The sequence below is a fragment of the Lolium perenne genome, chromosome 2 (genome assembly GCF_019359855.2).
Source record: "Lolium perenne isolate Kyuss_39 chromosome 2, Kyuss_2.0, whole genome shotgun sequence".
Classification (NCBI taxonomy): Eukaryota; Viridiplantae; Streptophyta; class Magnoliopsida; order Poales; family Poaceae; genus Lolium; species Lolium perenne.
The window spans coordinates 148,459,728-148,466,085 of NC_067245.2; positions in this window are offsets into that span (position 1 = coordinate 148,459,728).

Here is a 6,358-nt window from a genome sequence, read left to right on the forward strand (position 1 = left end):
AGAAGCTCCTCCTGCTGTTCCGGAAGTCCCTGCTGTTGCAGCCTGGTTCGTGAGTGCCCAGTTACTGCTGTCTGGCACGTATGTGCACGTGTATCCATGAGGGATCTCCTTAGGCGCCTCATACAAGAACTGGTAATCGCTAGGATCGCCACCGATCTTGTAGACAACGAATGCCGGTGTACTCGGCACCTCTGGTGCTGCCAGCGCGAACGGCAGCGGTGGTCGGCCCTGGAGTGGTAGCTCTCCTTGGTGAGTCCCTAGAGCAGGCCCTGACGGAGAGTACTGATGCCTCAAGATTTCATGGAGCACCCGAAGGGCGAAACGCTCCAAAGTGTTCACCAGGCTCTCAGAATGGCGGTGTAGCGAATGAGCTACCATGAAATTGATCTCCTGGCACAAGGACCTGGTGCGTTCTTCTGAAGGGGTGGACAGGTCCATGATACGTCTCCGACGTATCGATAATTTCTTGTGTTCCATGCCACATTATTGATAATATCTACATGTTTTATGCACACTTTATGTCATATTCGTGCATTTTCTGGAACTAACCTATTAACAAGATGCCGAAGTGCCAGTTGCTATTTTCTGCTGTTTTTGGTTTCAGAAATCCTAGTAACGAAATATTCTCGGAATTGGACGAAATCAACGCCCAGGGTCCTATTTTGCCACGAAGCTTCCAGAAGACCGAAGAGGAGACGAAGTGGGGCCACGAGGTGGCCAAACCATAGGGCGGCGCGGCCCAGGCCTTGGCCGCGCCGACCTATGGTGTGGGCCCCTCGTGTGGCCCCCTGACCTGCCCTTCCGCCTACTTAAAGCCTCCGTCGCGAAACCCCCAGTAACGAGAGCCACGATACGGAAAACCTTCCAGAGACGCCGCCGCCGCCAATCCCATCTCGGGGGATTCAGGAGATCGCCTCCGGCACCCTGCCGGAGAGGGGATTCATCTCCCGGAGGACTCTTCACCGCCATGGTCGCCTCCGGAGTGATGAGTGAGTAGTTCACCCCTGGACTATGGGTCCATAGCAGTAGCTAGATGGTTGTCTTCTCCCCATTGTGCTTAATTGTCGGGTCTTGTGAGCTGCCTAACATGATCAAGATCATCTATCTGTAATTCTATATGTTGCGTTTGTTGGGATCCGATGAATAGAGAATACTATGTTATATTGATTATCAATTCATGTCTATGTGTTGTTTATGATCTTGCATGCTCTCCGTTACTAGTAGATGCTCTGGCCAAGTAGATGCTTGTAACTCCAAGAGGGAGTATTTATGCTCGATAGTGGGTTCATGTCTCCGTGAATCTGGGGGAGTGACAGAAACCTCTAAGATTATGGATGTGCTATTGCCACTAGGGATAAAACATTGGTGCTATGTTCGAGGATGTAGTTACTGATTACATTACGCGCAATACTTAATGCAATTGTCTGTTGTTAGCAACTTAATACTGGAGGGGGTTCGGATGATAACCTGAAGGTGGACTTTTTAGGCATAGATGCATGCTGGATAGCGGTCTATGTACTTTGTCGTAATGCCCAATTCAATCTCACAATACTTATCATGACATGTATGTGCATTATTATGCCCTCTCTATTTGTCAATTGCCCAACTGTAATTTGTTCACCCAACATGCTGTTTATCTTATGGGAGAGACACCTCTAGTGAACTGTGGACCCCGGTCCTATTCTTTACATCGCATACAATCTACTGCAATACTGTTCTACTGTTTTCTGCAAACAATCATCTTCCACACAATACGGTTAATCCTTTGTTACAGCAAGCCGGTGAGATTGACAACCTCACTGTTTCGTTGGGGCAAAGTACTTTGGTTGTGTTGTGCAGGTTCCATGTTGGCGCCGGAATCTCTGGTGTTGCGCCGCACTACATCCCGCCGCCATCAACCTTCAACGTGCTTCTTGACTCCTACTAGTTCGATTAAACCTTGGTTTCTTACTGTGGGAATCTTGCCGCTGTGCGCATCACACCTTCCTCTTGGGGTTCCCAACGGACGTGTCAACTACACGCATCAAGCAAATTTCTGGCGCCGTTGCCGGGGAGATCAAGACGCGCTGCAAGGGGAGTCTCCACATCCCAATCTCTTTACTTTGTTTTTGTCTTGCTTAGTTTTATTTACTACTTTGTTTGCTGCACTAAATCAAAATACAAAAAAATTAGTTGCTAGTTTTACTTTATTTGCTATCTTGTTTGCTATATCAAAAACCCAAAAAAAATTAGTTACTAGCATTTACTTTATCTAGTTTGCTTTATTTTCTACTGCTAAAATGGCCACCCCTGAAAATACTAAGTTGTGTGATTTCACAACCACAAATAATAATGATTTCTTATGCACACCTATTGCCCCACCTGCTACTACAGCAGAATTTTTTGAAATTAAACCTGCTTTACTGAATCTTGTTATGCGAGAGCAATTTTCTGGTGTTAGTTCTGATGATGCTGCTGCCCATCTTAATAATTTTGTTGAACTATGTGAAATGCAAAAGTATAAGGATGTAGATGGTGATATTATTAAATTGAAATTGTTTCCTTTCTCATTAAGAGGAAGAGCTAAAGATTGGTTGCTATCTCTGCCTAAGAATAGTATTGATTCATGGACTAAATGCAAGGATGCTTTTATTGGTAGATATTATCCCCCTGCTAAAATTATATCTTTGAGAAGTAGCATAATGAATTTTAAACAATTAGATACTGAGCATGTTGCACAAGCATGGGAAAGAATGAAATCTTTGGTTAAAAATTGCCCAACACATGGACTGACTACTTGGATGATCATCCAAACCTTTTATGCAGGACTGAATTTTTCTTCGCGGAACCTATTGGATTCAGCTGCTGGAGGTACCTTTATGTCCAGCACTCTTGGTGAAGCAACAAAGCTCCTTGATAATATGATGATTAATTACTCTGAATGGCACACGGAAAGAGCTCCACAAGGTAAGAAGGTAAATTCTGTTGAAGAATCCTCTTCCTTGAATGATAAGATTGATGCTATTATGTCTATGCTTGTGAATGATAGGACTAATGTTGATCCTAATAATGTTCCGTTAGCTTCATTGGTTGCCCAAGAAGAACATGTTGATGTAAACTTCATTAAAAATAATAATTTCAACAACAATGCTTATCGGAACAATTCTAGTAATAACTATAGGCCATATCCTTATAATAATGGTAACGGTTATGCTAATTCTTATGGGAATTCTTACAATAATAATAGGAATACACCCCCTGGACTTGAAGCTATGCTTAAAGAATTTATTAGTACACAAACTGCCTTTAACAAATCTGTTGAGGAAAAACTCAATAAAATTGATATTCTCGCTTCTAAGGTTGATAGTCTTGCCTCTGATGTTGATCTTTTGAAATCGAAAGTTATGCCTAATAGGGATATTGAAAATAATATTGTTACTACAGCAAATGCCATCCAAGTTAGAATTAATGAGAATATAAGATTGATGGCTGAATTGCGTGCTAGGTGGGATAGAGAAGAAAATGAAAAACTAGCTAAAGAGAAAAATGTAGCTAAAGTTTGGACTATTACCACCACAAGTAATGTTGATTCTTCACATGTTGCTGCACCTCCTACTATTAATGGTAAAATAATTGGTGTTGGCAATGTTTCTACTCCTAGTGCAAAGCGTACAAAATTGCCTGAAATTGCTAAAACTGCTGAAACTCAGTCGTGATAAAACTGCTGAAATTTTTTCCAACCTTGGGGATGATGATCCCATTGCTGTAGCTCATAATGATTTAGATTTTGATGATTGCCACATATCTGAAGTTATAAAGTTCTTACAAAAACTTGCTAAGAGTCCCAATGCTAGCGCTGTAAAACTTGGCTTTCATAAAACATATTACAAATGCTCTCATAAAAGCTAGAGAAGAGAAACTAAAACTTGAAACTTCTATTCCTAGAAAGCTAGAGGATGGTTGGGAACCCATCATTAAAATGAGGGTCAATGATTTTTATTGTAATGCTTTATGTGATCTTGGTGCAAGTATTTCTGTTATGCCTAAGAAAGTCTATGATATGCTTGACTTGCCACCATTGAAAAATTGTTATTTAGATGTTAATCTCGCTGATAATGCTAAAAAGAAACCTTTGGGGAGAGTTGATAATGTTCATATTATGGGTAACAATAACCTTGTCCCCGTTGATTTTGTTGTCTTGGATATTGAATGCAATGCATCTTGCCCCATTATATTGGGAAGACCTTTTCTTCGAACTGTTGGTGCTATCATTGATATGAAGGAAGGTAATATTAAATATCAATTTCCTCTCAAGAAAGGTATGGAACACTTCCCTAGAAAGAGAATGAAGTTACCTTTTGATTCTATTATTAGAACAAATTATGATGTTGACACTTCGTCTCTTGATAATACTTGATATACACTTTCTGCGCCTAGCTGAAAGGCGTTAAAGAAAAGCGCTTATGGGAGACAACCCATGTTTTTACTACAGTACTTTGTTTTTATTTTGAGTCTTGGAAGTTGTTTACTACTGTAGCAACCTCTCCTTATCTTAGTTTAGTGTTTTGTTGTGCCAAGTAAAGTCGTTGATAGTAAAGTTCATACTAGATTTGGATTACTGCGCAGAAACAGATTTCTTTGCTGTCACAAATCTGGGCTGTTTTCTCTGTAGGTAACTCAGAAAATTATGCCAATTTACGTGAGTGATCCTCAGATATGTACGCAACTTTCATTCAATTTGGGCATTTTCATTTGAGGAAGTCTGGTGCCCCAATAAAATTCGTCAATACGAACTGTTCTGTTTTTGACAGATTCTGCCTTTTATTTCGCATTGCCAGTTTTGTTATGTTCGATGGATATTTCGATTCCATTGACTTTCAGTAGCTTTGTGCAATGTCCAGAAGTGTTATGAATGATTATGTCACCTCTGAACATGTATATTTTGATTGTGCACTAACCCTCTAATGAGTTGTTCTAAGTTTGGTGTGGAGGAAGTTTTCAAGGATCAAGAGAGGAGTATGATGCAATATGATCAAGGAGAGTGAAAGCTCTAAGCTTGGGGATGCCCCGGTGGTTCACCCCTGCATATTCTAAGAAGACTCAAGCGTCTAAGCTTGGGGATGCCCAAGGCATCCCCTTCTTCATCGACAACATTATCGTGTTCCTCCCACGAAACTATATTTTTATTCCATCACATCTTATGTGCTTTGCTTGGAGCGTCGGTTTGTTTTTGTTTTTGTTTTGTTTGAATAAAATGGATCCTAGCATTCTTTGTGTGGGAGAGAGACACGCTCCGCTGTAGCATATGGACAAGTATGTCCTTAGGCTCTACTCATAGTATTCATGGCGAAGTTTCTTCTTCGTTAAATTGTTATATGGTTGGAATTGGAAAATGATACATGTAGTAATTTGCTATAATGTCTTGGATAATGTGATACTTGGCAATTGTTGTGCTCATGTTTAAGCTCTTGCATCATATACTTTGCACCCATTAATGAAGAAATACATAGAGCATGCTAAAATTTGGTTTGCATATTTGATCTCTCTAAAGTCTAGATAATTTCTAGTATTGAGTTTGAACAACAAGGAAGACGGTGTAGAGTCTTATAATGTTTTCAATATGTCTTTTATGTGAGTTTTGCTGCACCGCTTCATCCTTGTGTTTGTTTCAAATAAGCCTTGCTAGCCTAAACCTTGTATCGAGAGGGAATACTTCTCATGCATCCAAAATACTTGAGCCAACCACTATGCCATTTGTGTCCACCATACCTACCTACTACATGGTATTTCTCCGCCATTCCAAAGTAAATTGCTTGAGTGCTACCTTTAAAATTCCATCATTCGCCTTTGCAATATATAGCTCATGGGACAAATAGCTTAAAAACTATTGTGGTATTGAATATGTACTTATGCACTTTATCTCTTATTAAGTTGCTTGTTGTGCGATAACCATGTTTCTGGGGACGCCATCAACTATTCTTTGTTGAATATCATGTGAGTTGCTATGCATGTCCGTCTTGTCTGAAGTAAGAGAGATCTACCACCTTATGGTTAAGCATGCATATTGTTAGAGAAGAACATTGGGCCGCTAACTAAAGCCATGATTCATGGTGGAAGTTTCAGTTTTGGACATATATCCTCAATCTCATATGAGAATAATAATTGTTGCCACATGCTTATGCATTAAAGAGGAGTCCATTATCTGTTGTCCATGTTGTCCCGGTATGGATGTCTAAGTTGAGAATAATCAAAAGCGAGAAATCCAAAATGCGAGCTTTCTCCTTAGACCTTTGTACAGGCGGCATGGAGGTACCCCATTGTGACACTTGGTTAAAACATGTGTATTGCGATGATCCGGTAGTCCAAGCTAATTAGGACA